Genomic DNA, 20644 nt, shown 5'->3' on the forward strand with positions numbered 1-20644 from the left:
AATGTAGTGAAGGCTCACATTAGTTTTATAAGAGTTTAAATATAGTTTAGATCATAGTTTATATGAGTTTCCCCTGCCCCTAATGTATGGTGTCAAATTTGGGTCAAAAGTCGCGTGCGCGTAACACTCTCTCTCGCGCGTAACACTCTCTCGCATGCGCGAAAAACGTACCCCGCACGAGTGGAAAAAAGTCTCCACGGGCGCAAAAAACACTCTGCACACGCATGGCAATGTCTCCGCGCGCGAGGAGTCTCTTACGCGCGTGGAGACATTGCTACTCGTCCGTGTATGGTGCCATAATTATCCATGGAGCTCTGATTTACGCGCACGGGGAGAAGACTTTTGACCCTTTGTGGGCGGATACCAGTGCTCGCCACAATCTCCCTATGATTGGCTGTCTGCGACAGCAAGAACTCACCCCCCACGTGGGATGCCACTGTATACAAGAGAGGAAATGACACAGTCGGCTGGAGCCCCTTTGATGCTGCTGCTGTTCTGCAGCTCCGCCGAACACACACAGAACCGAGCCCGGATCTCCAACTGCCGGTGGGTGAGTGTCTCCACGTATTTCTGGCTCTAAACAGGAGATCTCAGTGCTCCATTGCGGGGCTGTCAGCCTTTAGTACAGCGATTAGACGTTAGGTAGCTCCATTGCTAACGGCAGTTACCCAGGTGGACTGACCAGAATCGGCCCAGAAGCCCAGCCTGCCTACTCCAGTGATTCTGACAGGGAGTTTAAGAGTGATTCTATAATTAGGGGTACATTTCAAGTCAATGGGGTGTAGACACGCTGGGCTTCTGGGCCGATTCTGGTCAGTCCATCTGGGTAACTGCTGTTAGCAATGGAGCTAACTTCGCTGTAGTAAAGGCTGACAGCCCCGCAATGGAGCACTGAGACCTCCCATTTAGAGCCAGAAATACGTGGAGACACTTACCCACCGGCAGTTGGAGATCCGGGCTCGGTTCTGTGTGTGTTCGGCGGAGCTGCATAACAGCGGCAGCAGCATCAAAGGGGCTCCAGCCGTATACAGTGGCATCCCATGTGGGGGGTGAGTTCTTGCTGTCGCAGACAGCCAATCATAGGGAGATTGTGGCGAGCACTGGTATCCGCCCAAAAGTCAAAAGTCTTCTCTCCACACGCGTAAATCAGAGCTCCACGGATAATTATGGCACCATACACGGACGAGTAGCAATGTCTCCGCGTGCATAAGAGACTCCTCGCGCGCGGAGACATTGCCACGTGTGTGCAGAGTGTTTTTTGCGCCCGTGGAGACTTTTTTCCACTCGCGTGGGGTACGTGTTTCACGCGCGAGAGAGATTGTTACGCGCACGCGACTTCTGACCCAAATTTGACGGCATACTAATGGTGGAGTGTAGCAACCCCATTCCCATTTATTTGTTTATTACTTTCTTTGAATGTATTCGAGAAGTCATTTGTCCTTTGTTTTTATGATGTAATTGAATGTCGCTCGTGGTTCAGACATGTTTTGAGGCGTTCTCATTGCATTGTGGGACAGTTTTGCTTGGTTGCATACACACGTGGACAAAATTGTTGGTACCCCTCAGTTAAAGAAGGAAAAACCCACAATTCTCACTGAAATCACTTGAAACTCACAAAAGTAACAATAAATAAAAATTTATTGAAAATTAAATAATCAAAATCAGCCATCACTTTTGAATTGTTGATTAACATAATTATTTAAAAAAAACAAACTAATGAAATAGGGCTGGACAAAAATGATGGTACCCATAACTTAATATTTTGTTGCACAACCTTTTGAGGCAATCACTGCAATTAAACAATTTCTGTATTTGTCAATGAGCGTTCTGCAGCTGTCAACAGGTATTTTGGCCCACTCCTCATGAGCAAACAGCTCCAGTTGTCTCAGGTTTGATGGGTGTCTTCTCCAAATGGCATGTTTCAGCTCCTTCCACATATGTTCAATGGGATTCAGATCTGGGCTCATAGAAGGCCACTTTAGAATAGTCCAACGCTTTTCTCTCAGCCATTCTTGGGTGTTTTTGGCTGTGTGTTTTGGATCGTTGTCCTGTTGGAAGACCCATGACCTGCGACTGAGACCAAGCTTTCTGACACTAGGCAGCACATTTCTCTCCAGAATGCCTTGATAGTCTTCAGATTTCATCGTACCTTGCACACTTTCAAGACACCCTGTGCCAGATGCAGCAAAGCCGCCCCAAAACATTACTGAGCCTCCTCCATGTTTCACCGTAGGGACAGTGTTCTTTTCTTCGTATGCTTGGTTTTTGAGTCTATGAACATAGAGTTGATGTGCCTTACCAAAAAGCTCCAGTTTGGTCTCATCTGTCCAAAGGACATTCTCCCAGAAGCTTTGTGGCTTGTCAACATGCATTTTTGCAAATTCCAGTCTCGCTTTTTTATGAGTTTTTTTCAGCAGTGGTGTCCTCCTTGGTCGTCTCCCATGAAGTCCACTTTGGCTCAAACAACGACGAATGGTGCGATCTGACACTGATGTACCTTGGTCTTGGAGTTCACCTTTAATTTCTTTGGAGGTTGCTCTGGGCTCTTTGGATACAATTCCAACGATCCGTCTCTTCAATTTGTCATCAATTTTCCTCTTGCGGCCACGTCCAGGGAGGTTGGCTACTGTCCCGTGGGTCTTGAACTTCTGAATAATATGAGCCACTGTTGTCACAGGAACTTCAAGCTGTTTAGAGATGGTCTTATAGCCTTTACCTTTAAGATGTTTGTCTATAATTTTTTTTCGGATGTCCTGGGACAATTCTCTCCTTCGCTTTCTGTTGTCCATGTTCAGTGTGGTACACACCTTTTCACCAAACAGCAGGGTGACTACTTGTCTCCCTTTAAATAGGCAGACTGACTGATTATGAGTTTGGAAACACCTGTGATGTCAATTAAATGACACACCTGAGTTAATCATGTCACTCTGGTCAAATCGTTTTCAATCTTTTATAGAAGTACCATCATTTTTGTCCAGGCCTGTTTCATTAGTTTGTTTTTTTAAATAATTATGTTAATCAACAATTCAAAAGTAATGGCTGTTTTTGATTATTTAATTTTCAATAAATTTTTATTTATTGTTACTTTTGTGAGTTTCAAGTGATTTCAGTGAGAATTGTGGATTTTTCCTTCTTTAACTGAGGGGTACCAACAATTTTGTCCACGTGTGTATGTATGGACATAACACGGAGCACAGAGGAAGTGCAATGTTTCGTTTCGTGGACTGTGCTTCGTTTAATGCAGTCTGAAACTGTCGCTGAGCGGCGTGGACTCTGACAGATCTAGAAACAACATAGTGCGCCTGGTGTGCGTTCACGAGGAGGACTGCTGCAGCTAACCATAGACTGGTAGCACTAGCTACTATCGTCTCCTGCATAGACTGTATATATAATGGACGTAGCATCTGGCTCCAGAATTGAAGCAAATCCGGAAGTGTCAAAAACTTGCAATATCACACCGTCCGCTAGGGCTGGCTCCAAAAAGCTTTTTCTCCATAGACCCCAATTCATTTTTGGAAAAAATAAAATTTGATAGACTGATTTTCTACAGCTCAGGATTTTTTCCCCGTTAGTTTTCATGGTCAAAATGAGAGATCAGGGGGCCGATCTTAAAATAAATCAATACTGAATTTTAAATAAATCGTTAAAGTTGGCGGAGCCAGGGGGCGTGGCTATACTTGATAGACAGCAACAGAAGCCTCTGCGGCAAAACGTGGGCGGGATAAGAGAGTTCTCAGCCAATCCTGCCCCTAGTTGCTCTCCGGTCCAGTCTGTTTGATGACGCTTTTTACGTCACTGGCTCGAAAAAATCCAAAACGGCGACCAGGAAGTAGCAAAATCCGGGCTTCATTTTCTCGCCGTTGAAACCAATGGGTGACGTCACGGTTAGTTTATGCCTGGTCTCCTGCCGTTAACGAGAACGGAGGACTGCTGCGGGCTAACTGGTAGCGTTAGCTCATATCGTCGGCCGTTGTCTATGAGGTAGCGGGTGACAGTCGGCGTTTCGGCGGACATCGTCACCACTAGTGGATCGTCTTTCTCCAGGACAGCGGCGCCTCGCCTCCCCGCTTCCTTCCGCCTCACCCGCAGACAGGTATCAGTGCAGCAGCTATCATAACTATCATCATGGCCTCCTCTGCCTCCAGGACATTCATCTCATCAAACGAGCTCCACCCGGCCGCAACGGTATTCTTTAGTTAGTTAGGTAATTCAGTCTAAGTTGAGTTAGCTGGGAATAAGTACATTTGATTGTTTTTATATTGCATTGTGTGTTTTTATATTGCATTGTGTGTTTGTTCTGCTTATTCTTGTATAGATAATTGTTGTTATAAGTACATTCTGTCTCCCTCCCCTAGTTATGGGGCGGCAGGGATCAGTGGGTAGAGTGGCCGTCTCGCAACTGGAGGGTTGCTGGTTCGATCCTCGGCCCGTCGAGCTCATGTTGAGGTGTCCCTGAGCAAGACACCTAACCCCTAATTGCTCTTGATGGGTCGTGGTTGGCACCTTGCATGGCAGCTCCTGCCATTAGTGTGTGAATGTGATATATCATGTAAAGCGCTTTGGATAAAAAGCGCTATATAAATACAAGCACTTACCATTTATTTAGTGGAGTGCTCACATTTAATCACAAGTGCATAGGGTACACCGGTGGCTATACACAGCACCGTATTTGGGTTCAGTTAATTTACAGTCCTTAGCTTAATTTAATTCACTTTCAGTAGCCGTCATTACAATTTTTAGTCCTTCGAGCTGGATCAGGATTTAGTATAGCTAGTAGTGAACACTCCAGGGGCAAACTGCTCGACATGATCAGGCATCAAGAGGAGGCCGCCCTGGAGTGGGAGCGCATGAAGGCTCAGGTTATGACCCGGCAGGCTAAGATCACCCTGGAGAGGGAACAGATACAATCTCACGCTACATCGCAGCAGACCCAGGCCGTGATACAGGCAATGCTACAACTAGCGCAACAGAACGACCAAACTGCAAAGGAGCTAGCGAAACAGAGTGACAGCACCATGAGACAGTCTATGCAGCTGATTGACGAAGTCATTCAGAGTCTCACACCGCACTCTTCAGCCCGACCCGTGAGGAGGACATCAAGGAGGCCTTCAGGAGAACATTCTCCAGATCACCAGAGTGAAGTGGCGTACGGCAGGGAGGAGCATGAACTGGACCAGATTTCGGAGGAACCACACGGAAACGGGCCGCTTAGCCGCCGCCTAGAGGGACTGGCAGTAGAGCAGCAGAAGTGGACGGCGCCCCCCCTCTCAGGTCCCGACCTTGGACCCTCAGTCTCAGCCCCTCTCCCCAACCAACTTTACATTCCCTTCGAGGGATCAGCAACCTCCAGCCCCAACACCCCTCACAGTGGCTCCCCAGTGGTCAGGACCTACACAGGCTGACATCATGACACCCCCCCTGAGTCGTCAACCCCCACCTAAGAGCAACCAGGCTCCAGTGATCCCTGCTTTACCTAACCACCAGCCTGTGTTCCCGTACGTCGCCCTGCCCACTTTCCCTGACTTCAAGGTGGAAGATAGAGCCCAGTACCTGGAACTGCGTATGTGCCTCAACTCCCTTCTCGCTGACATCTGTGATGAGAGGTACAAACACACCATCTTGCTGCAACATGTCAAAGTTCCCAGGGCCCGCATGATGATTTCAGCATTCGGCTGGTCTGACAAACCCTACTCAGAATCCATAGCAGCTCTAGATGACCACTACGGCCGCCCCTGGGACTTCGTCCTCACAGAGATCTCCATCATTGAGAAACTACCCCCGGTCCATGACAACCAAGCACTGGAGGACCTGTTCGTTAAGGTGCAAAACCTAGTGGGGATGCTGAGGTGCCAGGGAGAGGAGGGATCCTATGAGCTCAACAGCAGCTCAAGTGTGAAGCGTATCCTGGAGAAGCTCCCCCCATTCAGACAGGAGAGGTTCAGACGCCTGCAGAATCGACTCCACCCTAACAAACCAGGGTCATCCCTGATCGACCTTGCAACCTTTCTAAAGGATGAGGTCTGCAGTCTCAGCCTGGATGCACTCCTCCCAGGTCCTTCCCTAAGAGAGAAGAGAGACAGCAAAGCAAAGGGTCAAGGAAGAACCGCAACAGTAATGCACACAGCCGGAGAGCCAGAACGAGAACCGTCACAAGCCACCGGCAAGGGAGGTGTCTCAAAACAGACTAAAGACTAGAAGAGTCCACGTTGTCACTACTGCGACAAAAAAACACTGGCTCCTGAGCTGCGAGGCGTTCAAAGGACTGAGCACGGCCCAAGCAAGAGACTGGATCCAGAAGGACCAAAGGTGTTGGAGGTGTGCTCGCAAGGGTCACAGAGCGTCAGAGTGCACCCTGAAAATGAAATGTGGTCGTTGTTCTGCTGTGCACTTGGACGTCCTGCATGATGTCAACCAATGGACCAAGGAGAAGGTCGCTGATGCTGAGTCCAAGGTCATGTATGTGGACTCTGCTAAGAGCGGGAGCTCGAAAGTTATGTTGAAGATAGTGCGAGTCCACCTACACTACCAAGGACGGATGCTGGACACCTACACTGTTTTGATGACGGTTCGGAGAAAACCCTGCTCCTACGTTCAGCAGCTCTTCAGCTGGGTGTCCGGGGCCCCCGAGAAGTGCTGACCGTCCGCACGATTCGTCGAGATGTCAAAGAGCTCAGCGGTAAGCAGGTCGCCCTCACCATCTCACCGGCTGGTCAACCAGACAGACAGTACACCATCAGCAACATGTTCACCAGTCCGCAGATCGCACTTTCACAATATGACTACCCCGTCTCACAGCTCCAAGAGAAACACCGGCACCTCCGCAATCTGCCAATACCACCGATCAGTGGATCGGTTCAGACCACATCGACCTCATCATACCAGTCGGCACCGTCTACCTGGGACCCAGAGGATGTCCTGCCGCCATCAAAACCAGACTGGGATGGACCCTGCAAGGTCCATTTCACATCTCCAACCAGAGACCTGCTCCGACCCAGTGCCTCTATAGTAAAGCAACTTCAGCAGACGCGGCCCTCCTCAGTCACGTGGAGCAGCTCTGGCAGTTAGACACCCTGCCATTCAAGAAAGAGAAGGAGGTGGTGCGATCGAAGGAGGATAAGTACGCTGTGGCCCTCCTTGAGAAGAAGACCGTCAGAGTGAACATCGAAGGAGTGCAGAGGTACGCCACCCCACTCCTGAGAAGAGAGGACATGCCAACCCTGCATGTCCCAAAGGAGGTTGTCAACAACTACCTCAAGAGCACAGAGAGAAGACTGGCCAGAGATCCTCACCAAGCCAAGATCTACAGAGAGGAGATCAACAAGTTGGTGGTCGTTGGTTATGTTAAGAAACTTGACAGTAGGGATGAAAACACAAAGGAGGCCTGGTACCTGCCGCACCACAAAGTTAGCCACAATGGAAAGAACCGGCTGGTCTTCAACTGCAGCTTCCAGGTTGGCGATCAGTGTCTCAATAGATGTCTGCTCCCAGGTCCCACTCTAGGACCATCCCTTCTCGGAGTCCTCCTGCGATTCCGTCAGGATTGTGTGGCCATCAGCGGAAACATAAAAGGGATGTTCCACCAGGTCCGACTTCTGGAGGAGGACAAGCCCTTACTGAGGTTCCTGTGGAGAGATCATCCTACTGATGAACACCCTTCAACCTACCATGGGGAGGTGTTTCCTTTCGGGACAACGTGTAGCCCGTGCTGCGCAATGATCACGCTACAGCATCATGTCTTGGAAGGCCCTGAGGCAACGGAGGAGGCTCGTCACAGTGTTGAATGGTGCTTCTACGTAGACAACTGTTTACAAAGTGTCTTCACCGAAGGAGATGCCATTAGGCTGGTTATGGAGCTGAGGACCCTACTGGCCAAGGGGGGTTTCGATTTACACCAGTGGGCGAGTAGCAATCCTTAGTCATCCTTAGTCAGCTCCCTCCTGAAGCCAAGGCTGCAAGCAGCGAGACCTGGGTGACGCAGGGTCCCGAGGAAGCGCATGAGATGACTCTGGGCCTCATCTGGCACTTCAAAACAGACACTCTGCACTATCGGAGCACCCCTATAGAGACACAACCGACTACCAGAAGAAGCACGTATCGCACCCTCACCAGTCAATATGATCCGTTAGGATATATCCTGCCCTTCACCACCAGAGCCAAGGTCTTGGTGCGGGAACTGTGGACAAAGGAGCAAGACTGGGATGACCTTGTCCCTGGCGACCTTGCCCAGAAGTGGAGAGAATGGGAGGAGGAGCTTCCTATGCTTCACAAGATCACCCTCCCCAGGAGTTACCTCCCTCTAACAGTCGACATGGACAATAGCAAGATTGATCTACATGTCTTCAGCGATGCCTCCGAGACGGTCTACGGGTCAGTAGTGTACCTCAGAGTGACTGACGGAACTGGCAACGTTCATGTTGCCTTTGTCTTGGCACGTTCCAGAGTTGCCCCCCGGAAACAACAGTCCATCCCCCGCCTAGAGCTCTGTGCAGCACTCGTCGGAGCCCAGCTGGCCAAGGTGGCAGGGAAGACCTCACTCTGTCACTACGTGAGACTGTGATGTGGTCAGACTCGATGACAGTGATCACTTGGCTCCAATCCCAATCCTGCACATACAAGGTTTCGTGGGAACACGGATTTCAGAAATCCAAGACCTGGTGGGTGTGAAGTGCTGGAGGTACGTTGACAGAGGACGGAACCCGGCAGACGTCATTACGAGAGGAGTAACTCTCTCTACCCTGTCACAAGCAAACCTCTACAGCAATGGTCCGGACTTCCTCCTGCAGTCTGAAGAGGAATGGCCGAGCGAACCGGTTGTGATGGAGGTGCAAGGCAAACCAGAGCTGAAGCGACCCCTTTTCTATGGACTAAGTCAGACCCCGGCTGCTGAAGGTCCCAACTTGGACGACTGTCTCTCGTTGGAGGACCTGGAACGGAAGACGTTTTTCTGGCATCGCAAAGACCTCCCCGACACTAAGAATCTTAATGCTGCTGACTATGCAGAAGCGGAGCTGCTTGTGTTGCGAAGAGCACAGCTGGACTCTTTCCCTGAGGAGCTAGAGTGTCTGCAGAAGGGGAAGCCTGTCCCGTCTGACAGCAGACTACTGAAGCTCGCCCCGTAACTCGATTCTCAGGGCCTGATCAGAGTGGGAGGCAGACTGTGCTGGGCAACAGACCTGCCTGATGATGTGAAACATCCCGTTGTCTTAGGAGCCAAACAGAATCACTGAGCTAATAATCCAGAAGTACGACAGAGCAGTGTTCCATGCAGGATCAGAGAGGGTCTTCGCAGAGATACGGCGAAGATACTGGATCCTTCAGGGAAGAGAGGCGGTCCGTCCATTCCAGAGAACCTGCACTGACTGCCAGAAGTGGAGGGCCCAACCTACTATACCCCAGATAGCCGACCTACCACCCTGTCGCCTCAAGGTAGGAGAGAAGGCGTTCCACTCGACAAGAGTGGACTGTTTCGGACCGTTCTCGGTCAGGAGAGGAAGAGGGACCGAGAAACGATGGGGGGTAATCTACAATTGTATGACGACCAGGGCAGTGCACCTTGAGGTGTTGCACAGCATGACCACCGACTCATTCCTGATGTCGTTTTGGCGATTCCAGTCTAGGAGGGGGAAACCACACACCCTCCTGTCCGACCAAGGGACAAACTTTCGAGGGGGAGAGGCAGAGCTGAGAGAGAGCTTCTGGTCCATGGCAGAGGAGCTGAAGCATCAGCAAGCCTCCAGTCAAGTCCACTTTCAGTTCAACCCACCAAATGCCCCACACTTCGGGGGGACATGGGAGAGGGAGGTGAGGTCCATCAAGACAGCGCTGTACACCATCCTGGGTGCGCAGACTGTAAGTGACGAAGTCTTCGCCACAGTCCTCACTGAGATTGAGGGTGTACTCGACTCAAAGCCTCTGGCTATGCATCTACTGACTTCGCCGACATTAACCCTGTGACGCTGAATTATCTCCTCATGGGGTGGCTGGACCCCACCCTTCCTTAGACTGTCTACCGCCCCCCAGAGACTCGGGGCCGGAGGATGTGGAGATACAGTCAGGTGCTGGCAGACCAATTCTGGTCCCACTTCATACTATACTATCTGCCCTCCCTGCAGGCAAGACAGAAGTGGACTAAGGACAGAGAGGGCCTTGTCACAGGAACAGTGGTGATGATAGTCAACCAGTCACTGCCAAGAGCGATGTGGCCCGTGGGCTGTGTGGAGAAAACCATCCCAGGAGCAGACGGGAGAGTGAGGGCAGTGGAGGTCTCTCTCCGGGGAAAAATCTACACCAGGCCAGTGGCCAGGGTGATTGAGTTGCCAGCATTCCCCGACCCACCCCCAGACAACTGAGACTCCTGACTTGATCCCTGACGTAGTCATTCACCTTCATTTAGTTGCTAATTCCCGTAGGTAATTAGGGGGCGGCTGTAGTTAAGGCTCACATTAGTTTTATAAGATTTTAATATAGTTTAGATCATAGTTCATATGAGTTTCCCCAGCCCCTAATGGTGGAGTGTAGCAACCCCATTCCCATTTATTTGTTTATTACTTTCTTTGAATGTGTAGTATTCGAGATATCATTTGTCCTATGTTTTTATGATGTAATTGAATGTCGCTCGTGGTTCGGACATGTTTTGAGGCGTTCTCATTGCATTGTGGGACAGTTTTGCTTCGTTGCATATGTATGGACATAACACGGAGCACAGAGGAAGTGCAATGTTTCGTTTCGTGGACTGTGCTTCATTTAATGCAGTCTGAAACCGTCGCTGAGCGGTGTGGACTCTTTGACAGATCTAGAAACAACGTAGTGTGCCTGGTGCGTGTTCATGAGGAGGACTGCTGCGGCTAACTGGTAGCGTTAGCTCCTATCATCGGCTGCCGTTAACGAGGATGGAGGACTGCTGCGGGCTAACTGGTAGCGTTAGCTCATATCGTCAAGGACTAGGGAAGGGAATCGAGAACCGATTCTTTTTGAGAACCAGCTCCCAGTAATTCGATTCCTAAGAATCATTTGTTTAATTGCCCGACGATTCCACTTATCGATTCCTCTTACGTCGCAAAAACGTGATGATGTCATACGCAGGTTCTGGACTTTTCCAACATGGCCTCCCAGCAGAAGCACTCAAAAGTGTGTCTATATTTCACTCGTAAAGACGACACCAGGGCTACTTGCAACACTCGCAATGCTTCAATTTCATCAAAGGGCGGAAATACTTCCAATATGCTCAAACATCTGTCCACCCAGCATTCAATTAGTTTGCGGAAATGTACCTCGTTTGATATGCTAGTTAGCGCAGGTGAGCCTCATCCAGGTAAAAGCAGGAGCGGCGCTAACGTCTCGGCGTCGTCTGCTTTACATGTCGAAGGTAACGATAAACTTCTCCAGGTCCTGTACATTGTGTTTATGCTAGCGCAGTTAACCTCATTTCACCATATGAATATTGCCTATCTCCTGGAATTATATTTTTGATGACAATGATGACGGCCTGAGCCATGCTGGCTCAGATGCTGGCTCTCACTCTGGCTCGGAGGTTGTTGCGAGTAGCTCTCGTGCACCTTTAGCAACCCCTTTCATCGAGGCAGGGAGGACTATAATGACAAAGGCAAGGATAAATGAATGTCACCGAGCAGTGACCAGATTTGTGGTGAAGGGTTTACACCCTTTTGCTACAGTAGATGCCCCTGAATATTGGTAGGTTAATTTGTTGCATTTTTCTGTTATCTGCTCATGTTAAATCGAACAAAGTCAAAGTTGTAAATTGTTTTAACCAGTGTAGTTATGTATCATTATTCCCATGTTTTCTGTAGGGAGATGATAAAGACTGTCAACTCAAAATACCATGCCCCTAACAGAGATAGTTTAGCAAACCATCTGATTCCTGCTTGGTATGGGGTTGAGAAAAGCAATGTGATCTCAGACCTGAAACATTTCACAAAAGCAGCTATCACAGGTGATGGCTGGACCAGTTTTAGTCAAGATCATTACCTCACTGTAACATTGCACTATGTCAGGGAGGGTCAGAATAAAGAAAATGTCCTCAAAACCAAAGCAGTGTATGAGTCTCAGACAGGGGCAGCTGTGGCAGAGGAGATAGAGGGGATCCTGGAGGAGTTTGGAGTAAAAGAGAAGGTAGTGGCAGCCACAGTGGATAATGCCGCAAACATGGATGTAGCTGTGAAAAAGCTGGCCATTATCAAGTTTCCATGTTTTGCGCACACACTTAACCTGGGAGCTCAGAAGCTGTACAACTGCAGCACAATTTCCAACTGGGCGGCGAGGATTCGTTCTGTGATCATATGGATGAAGAGATCCCACGTGGCTGAAGTAGTCCTCAAAGAGAAGCAACAACTCCTCAGTAAGAAAACATTTTAAGTAAATCAGTCAGCCACCATTTACATTTTAACATGTAAATGAAAAGATTAGTATCAATCTAAAATGATAAATTGATGAAAATGTAATATTGTTTATACTAATCTCTTCATGTTTTTGTCCATTCAGAGCTACCCCAACACATGCTTCTCTTAGATGTGAAGACGAGATGGAACTCTCTGTTTTTGATGATTGAGCATTTCTGTGAGCAGTTTTCAGCCATGCAAGCTGCAGCTATAGACCCACATCTAAGGAAGCCCATGGAGAAAGACAAGTAAGTGATGTTTGGAAAAAAATACTTAAGTAAAATGTGGTAAAGTAAAGCCATTATGAAAAGATTTGTTTGTAGTTAATACAGTGTATACATATATATATATATATATATATATATATATATATTTGTGTTGTGTTTATGTTGTAGACTGGCCAGAATTGGCAATGAGGACCTAAGGAAGGCAGAGAAGTTTGTGCTGCTGATACGGATGCATTATACATCCACACTTGCAGTCTCCAGTGAAAAAAGTCCAACCTGTGGCCAGGTACTGCCCATCTTTCAGAAGCTGCGCAAACATTACACCGTGCAGGAAGATGACTCTGCATTCACAAGGAGCATCAAGGAGAACATTTGGAATGATCTTTCCGAACATTACCAGGTAAAGTGATTTGTTAATCATTCTATGATCTACAATAAAGTTTATTCTTATTTAATCATATTTTTTTCCTAATTTTGTGTCGGTTGTCCTCGATTTAAACTCCAGGATGCTGATATTCAGGCATTCCTGGAAGAAGCCACTGTGTTAGATCCCAGATTCAAATCCAAAGTGGACAACGGTGAAATCTGGGACAGAGTCAGGGCAGCAGCAGTGACAGCAAACACACCAGCAGCTGCAGCAGAAGAGGTATTCAAACTTTAAAATGCATTTGAATGTAAGACAATTCTGTTGTGAGAACGTTTCTTCTTGCTCTGTTGTTGTTACAGCGTGAATTTATTTTTCAGCTGTCACAGTGTGGAGAGACACAGAGGCAGGCAGAAGAAGAGGAAGACGAAGAAGATGACTATATAAGTTTTGCTTATTGTGCTGAATGATGACAGATGGCATGGAATGTTTAATCTAAGACTGAACCCTGTGGTTATGTCAATTTCAGACCCCACCAATAAAGCAGCAAAAGAAGACAGCCTTAGAAGAAGTTTTTGAAGAAGAGGACAGTGAGCTTTTGTCTGTGCAGCAGCAGCCCCCTGTCTCCATAGCCCAAAGAGTGGATCAAGAAGTCTAACTATACAGAACCCTTCCTCCCATCCCAACCAAAGACAGCGCCACCCTCTGGTGGTGGATGAAGAGGGACACATTGCCAATGGTGTCAGCTTTAGCTGAGAAGTATCTCTGCATCCAAGCCTCCTCCACACCATCTGAAAGGGTGTTCTCCACAGCTGGAGACACCCTAAGTCCAGAACGATCTCGTATCCTTCCTGAGAAGGCAAACATGCAAATTTTTCTGCACAAAAAATGTTAATCTACCAAAGTTTATAAGTGCAGATATGCTGTATCTTCTGTCCAAAGTTGACAATATTAAAGAGTCAAATCAAACAAACCCATCTGTATTTTTTCATGCCCTCACCCAATGAGAATCGATATCGCTAAATTCTTATCAATTCCCATCCCTAACGAGGACTAAGGTAGCGGGTGACAGTCGGCGTTTCGGCAGACATCGTCACCGCTAGTGGATCGTCTTTCTTCGGGACAGCGGCGCCTCGCCTCCCCGCTTCCTTCCGCCTCCCCGCTTCCTTCCGCCTCACCCGTGGACAGGCATCAGTGCAGCAGCTATCGTAACTGTCGTCATCGCCTCCTCTGCCTCCAGGACATTCATCTCATCAAATGAGCTCCACCCGGCCGCAACGGTATTCTTTAGTTAGTTAGGTAATTCAGTCTAAGTTGAGTTAGCTGGGAATAAGTACATTTGATTGTTTTTATATTGCATTGTGTGTTTTTATATTGTATTGTGTGTTTGTTCTACTTATTCTTATATAAATAATTGTTGTTATAAGTACATTCTGTCTCCCTCCCCTAGTTATTTAGTGGAGTGTTCACATTTAATCACAAGTACATAGGGTACGCCGGTGGCTATACACAGCACTGTATTTGGATTCAGTTAACCCTTTAAGCTTCAGTCAATTCCAGCCGTTTTCAGTACAAAAAATCGCTAATATTCTATTTTTAAATTTAAAAAATTACGAAAAATACGGGGAATATTGGACGCGCATCGGGAGGTGCATTTCCTTGAAAACGACCGATTCGGGGATTTTATACCGACTTCAGGACATGTTTTGGACAAAATAGTTTACTGGCTTGTGTCATCTGATGTAAAAGGTTGGATTATGGCCGTTTTTTGTGGAATCTTTTTTTTTGTGTGTAATAATAAACCCGGAAATGTGAGTCGCGCTGTGTGCTTTGAAGCCGTGTATAGAGAACGGATGGATGAATATTTGTTTTTGTCGGACAAATGTGTTTTTCTCACCCGCTGTGGTAATCGCATCTGAAAGTGGTTTATACCGGCGGATTCATGAGAATCTAAGCTTTCCATCGGTGTATAGTGTTTGTATAATCGCGTTTGCACCCGTCGGACATTCTTGAAATTCCTATGCAAATTAGTAGGTGTACCGCCGGCGGTACACTGAAGCTTAAAGGGTTAATTTACAGTCCTTAGCTTAATTTAATTCACTTTCAGTAGCCGTCATTACACATAAAGTGCCTTTTTAAATCTGGCACCTCATATTAGCTTCAGCTTTAACTTCAAAATATATTTTTGCTTGGAATGAAGAAGGTTGGATTACCACTTGGATAATTCTCAAGATAATCTCTGTCCACTTGATGAATCACCAGTTGTTACAAATTTGCATCTCTTACAAGAGGATATCAGCTCAGTCAGACCCTCTGTCTTTGAGCCGTGCCTAAATCTAGATTTCAGACCTTCATTGTTATAGTTTGGCGGGCTGCAGAGTAGGTGATTAGTACTTTCACTCATGCATCATCAGATCTCAAATTTTTTTTTCTGTATGTCAGATAATAACACAGAGTAAACTTTAATTAATCTGGCCTTGAGGATGAGACTTGTGGATTTACTTCTCCATTTCCTTCACCGTTGTCATCTCACTGACAGGCCTTTTAATTACAAGCAAATTTTGCTGACATTCATATGTGTGTATGTGTGCGTGTGTGTGTGTGTGTGTGGGGGGGGGGGGGGCACGGTGTTTAAACCTTTAATACAAAAGTAATTCAAATTCATGCAGCAGCATTTTGCAATACATCTAAACTACATATGAAGCCAATTCGCAAGATTCCAATTTTTTTGTGTACATTAAAGAATAAGTTCACAATTTTTCAGATTTGTCTTTGCACAAAAATCATGTGCATATACAATATGAAGAGGTTTGGCTTGTTATGATCATTCCTTCTGTTCAAACTGGTCATTAAAAGATCCTTGTGTAAAGTGTTTGTATTGGAGTGATGGGAGACAAAGTCCATTTTCACTGTTTGGTGTCAAAATGTATTAAAAAGCTTATTGCCAAACATCTTTAAAACTTTAATACAATATGTCTTCATATTATTATCGATCCCATCACATTTCAGCATGGATGTCCAGTCAAACATTTCTCAAGTCTCAGATTACTTTCAAATAGACTTTTGAATACAGTTTTATGCAAAATAAGGACTGTGGACTTCATCCAATGTCACTTCTTTTAGAAATGTGTCAGGATTTTTCAGTGGCTGAAATGAACAAGAGGGACAATTACAGCAAGCAAACACAGTTCCAGTAATCATCTGGGCATCTTGCTAATGTTTTAAGACTGAACTTATTCTTTCAATGGACAAAAGAAAGATTTCTAAAGACTTTATATGCACATTAGCTGTAGATGGCAAAAGCTAGAGTATGTAAGAGTAAACACAAACAGTCCTATTTTCAGTAACGCTTAAATAAAAGCTAAATTAAAAAGAAAATTCTTATTTAAAGGGTCAGTTCACTACAATTATCAACTAAATCCAGCCACTGAATATATTATAGCCTGCTTTTGAAATATTTTCCATGAAGTTTTACACTGCTGAGATTGTTATGACAATCCCATTCACCCTAAATAAACTGGGGTGACAAATATAACTTGAAAGCTGACAAATCAAACCTAAATTATCTATAGGTTTAGTTTTTGTGAGTATGATTTTTCACCTTTTTTTTTAACCTTCTCACATTTCTTTCACAATTCCATTCGAAGAGTCAACTTATCATGTGACCAGTAGTAAAATCCAGTTCATTTTAAAACAAAAGACTTTTAAATCTAGTGTAGAATTAAAGAAAGAACAACTGTCATTTGTTTAGCAATCTAAATCACATACCTCTTCAGTCTTTTGTTTATGCTCTTCAGGAAATAACGTTGAGGGTTGGCAGGCCTGTGAAGCAGCAGCAAAGCACGTTCACGGGTACAGCAGTTTTGCTGGAGCTGCTGGGATTCAGTAGGACAGAGTCGCTGGAAGATGGAGCTCTAAATTGTAGCACTCCAAGCATGTGGGAAACAGAGCTCTCCTGCACTTAGTATAATCAGAAAGGACAGGAGGAGAGTCATCCAGAAGATAGACAGAGAGGGAGGGAGGGAGACAAGGAGGACAAATTAGATAACGGTCCTCCCATAATAACACTGTTAGCCCTGTGACATAATTTCAGGTAAAGCCCAGGTGTATGAAAAACTTTGTTGAGGCTTGTTCTGAAAATCATCACTGAATTATTTGCTTGAAGAATGATCTATCATCTTCAGTTACATCTCTTCCTCACCATTCATCTCATCTTCACTTCTTTTTTTAATCTCCTCTTCCCTTTGTGTTTCCACTTCAATATTCAGTATATTTATCTTATGTTAATTATAGTTTTATTTTTATGATTCCATTGTTTGTTAATTCTTTCTTCTTCTCTTTTGTGATTAGCATAAACGGTCTACATGCATAATTTTAACATACAATCTTGTGTTGGATAATTAAAATTAAACTAAATCTTGAATCTGGCATTGATGTAGGATTATGTACAGTTGTTTCCGGCATAAAACAATAACCAAGTTTAAGTGATACACATCATCTCACTCGGGATGTGTTATAGTTTGAGATAATTCCACAGAGTAAATGACACACCGCAATTAGCTGAAAAAAGTAGAGCTTGAGCTGTAATAAGTGACCTCACTGTATGGAAAAATATTCCCAGGTGAAGTTGAATATAATTAGTGAAGAATACCCCTCAAATCAGGTCACATAGCCTTTTACAAACACTATTCCCCAGTCACAACTCCATTAACGAATGAAATGTTTCTACAGATGTTTGTTAGTGATGAATAATCTCAGAAATGTTAGTATTTGTATTCTGTGGATATTGATGCGCTTATTTCCTCTTTTTAATCCCTTTAGTTTAGTTTTCATTCCGCTTTCTAATTCCTAAAAATAGAAGGAAGAAGAACTTTCTTTTAATTTGAAGAATTCATGATCAAAACACAAAAATATGCTCTGTTTGATCAAGACTCTTAAAAAGACGACATGGGAGAGCTGTGTTCCTTCTGCAAAAGTAGGAGCACATAATGTCCCGTATTCAAATATCTTTTTAATATATATATATTTTTTAAATATCATTTAAATAAAATACTGGATCAAATGTAAATGGGTTCACTTATAGAATGAAATCAATACAGAATTATCATCGAAGTCTGCTCCAAACAGTGTTAATGCAAACAATCAAAACCTCACAGACCACTATCTGTTCAGCACTAAATGGCAGACAAAACTAGAGCCTGTCAACACCGGGGAACATTTAGTAAGTAAAGAGTCCTATGTTTCCTGATCTGCTGGTAGAGACCGAAAGAGAGCTACAAGAAGAGGCAGTATTCTCCATAGAGAATGAAAACATAGGTTCCTAACCCCTCCTCTGTGAAAGCAACCTACATCAATGTTTATTAAATCAGTGACTCTATTAGTAGCAGAAAATAAAAGAACTGTTTGGTTAGGTTAACCAAAAGATCGGGGTTTGGCTTATAAGAGACTGTCTTTGTTGTGTTTGTTATGGAAGAGCTACATAAAGAAATGTTAACTTATGGTTTCAAATGGGCAAACAACAGTGGCCCTTTGCTGTGACAATTGCAATAACAAACAGCTTTCCCGTTCTACAACATTATAGAAAATTGAGTCATGGACATTGACACAATTTTCTGAATTTCCACTCTGTACACCACTACAGTGGATCTGAAATGAAACAACCAAGATGTGCTTAAGTGCAACCTTTCCGCTTTAATTTGAGAGTATTTAGATTGAAATCAAGTGAATAGTGTATGCATTGCAACACATTTTATATGTGTCTCTAACTTTTTAAGGGACCAAAAGTAATTGGACAATTGGCTGCTCTGCTGTTTCTTGGCAGGTTTGTGTTATTTCCTCATTAATTAATTTACAAGGTGCAGATAAAAGGTCTAAAGTTAATTTCAAGTATGGTATTTGCATTTGGAATCTGGTGAGGTCAACTCTCAATATAAAGTTCAAAGAGCTGTCACGACCAATGAAGCAAACCATCAAAAAGCTGGAAAATCAAAACAAGCCCATCGGAAAAATAGTAAAACATTAGGTGTGGTCAGATCAATTGTTTGATGGTAGTGAAATGGCGTGGGCATGTGTGGCTGCCAATGAAACTGGTTCTCTTATTTTATTAATCAGATGAATGTAGCTAAAGCCTTATTATCTCTCATTTATTACTCTGCCACGGAATGCAGTGAGTTATATGATGATCTGCGATTGTCTGTCTGTTCGCAACATTATTCAAAAATGGACTAACAGATTTGGATGAAATTATCTGGGAAAGTCTGAAATATCACAAGGACCACCTGATTAGATTTGGGCAGTGATGCGGCTTAGTCTAGATCCACGGATATGTTCAACATTTCTTTATCAGTCCAAGATGGCGGCACAGCATCACTGTAACTATGACAGCAAGTAAACACTCCGTCAGTTTCCTGCAGACTATCACATAATTGATTGAAGGATCCTACTACAAATCTGCCAGGACTTATCCGTCGGAAATCATACAACGACTGAACAGCCAATGTCAGTACTGCGCTCTCTGAGTGCTTTTCTTGTTGATGATGTGATTGGTGACAAAAGCAGCAGGACGAGTTCTCAAGTGTTTCAGGCAACATTATCTGCTCATATTCAGCCAAATGCTTCAGAACTCATTGGATGCCTCTTCATGGTGCATGGACAATGACCTGAAGCATACTGCGAAAGCAACCAGAGTTTTTTAAGGCAAAGAAATGGAATGTTCTGCAGTGGCCAAGTCAGTCACCTGACCTGAAACCAGTTGAGCATGCATTTTACTACTGAAGCCAAAACTGAAGGGAAAATGCCCCAAGAACAAGCAGGAACTGAGGACAGCAGCAATAAAGGCCTGGCAGAGTATCACCAAGGACCAAACCCAGTGACTGGTGATGTCTATGGGTTCCAGACTTCAGGTTGTCATTGACTGCAAACGATTTGCAACCAAATATTAGAAGTGAAGTGACAATTTGATTTATGTTTATGTTAGTTTGTCCAATTACTTTTGGTCCCTTAAAAAGGTGAAGGACACATATAGAATAAAATAAAATAAAATAAAATAAACTTCTACCGCTCCACCACTGAGAGCCTCCTGACCTACTGCTCCAGTAGGACCTACTGTCCTACTGTACCAGCTGCACTGCAGAGGACAGGAAGGACCTGCAACGAGTGGTCAGAGCAGCAGAGGTGGTGATTGGTACCACGCTACCTCCCCTCAGGGATGTTTACACCTGCACACTTCAGAGGAAGGCCAGGGGAATCATCAGAGACCCCTCACACCCAGGACAATCTCTTTTCTCTCCCCTCCCCTCAGGTAGATGCTACAGGACACTTAAGAGTCAAAACCAGCAGACTCAAAAAGAGCTTTTATCCCCAAGCTGTCAAATGTCTCCCCCCTCCCCCCGATTGACAATATCACATATCACAAGTGCAATATTTATATCAGGGCAATCCATATTTCATAATACAATTAACCACAAACCGTTTCTGTATAGTATACTGCTCTTAGGTTGTATAAATTTTAGTATGTTATATAGTCTATTTTCAATGCTGCTATTCAGAGAGTACCAAACTGATTTTCATTGTTCTCTGTAACAGTGACAATAAAAGATCTATTCTATTCTATTCTAAAATGTATGTAATTCCTACACCGTCCACCTGATTTTGGATGT

The 20644-nt window shown here is 45.0% G+C and overlaps 1 protein-coding gene and 1 long non-coding RNA gene across 6 annotated transcripts in view; one reads left to right on the forward strand and one right to left on the reverse strand.

Moving 5' to 3' along the window:
• LOC110971393 (excitatory amino acid transporter 1-like) overlaps positions 1-16983 on the reverse strand; it is a 28486-nt gene extending 11503 nt beyond the window's left edge. For both annotated transcript variants that reach the window (XM_051938243.1, XM_051938244.1), the window contains exon 1: positions 16755-16983. The gene's annotated coding sequence lies outside the window, so the exon portion shown is untranslated. The remainder of the gene's footprint in view (positions 1-16754) is intronic.
• The window catches only part of LOC127530785 (uncharacterized), a 186643-nt gene that overhangs the window by 156502 nt on the left and 9497 nt on the right, over positions 1-20644 (forward strand). The gene's annotated exons all lie outside the window — the stretch shown is intronic.

Source organism: Acanthochromis polyacanthus, chromosome 18 (genome assembly GCF_021347895.1).
Source record: "Acanthochromis polyacanthus isolate Apoly-LR-REF ecotype Palm Island chromosome 18, KAUST_Apoly_ChrSc, whole genome shotgun sequence".
NCBI lineage: Eukaryota > Metazoa > Chordata > Actinopteri > Pomacentridae > Acanthochromis > Acanthochromis polyacanthus.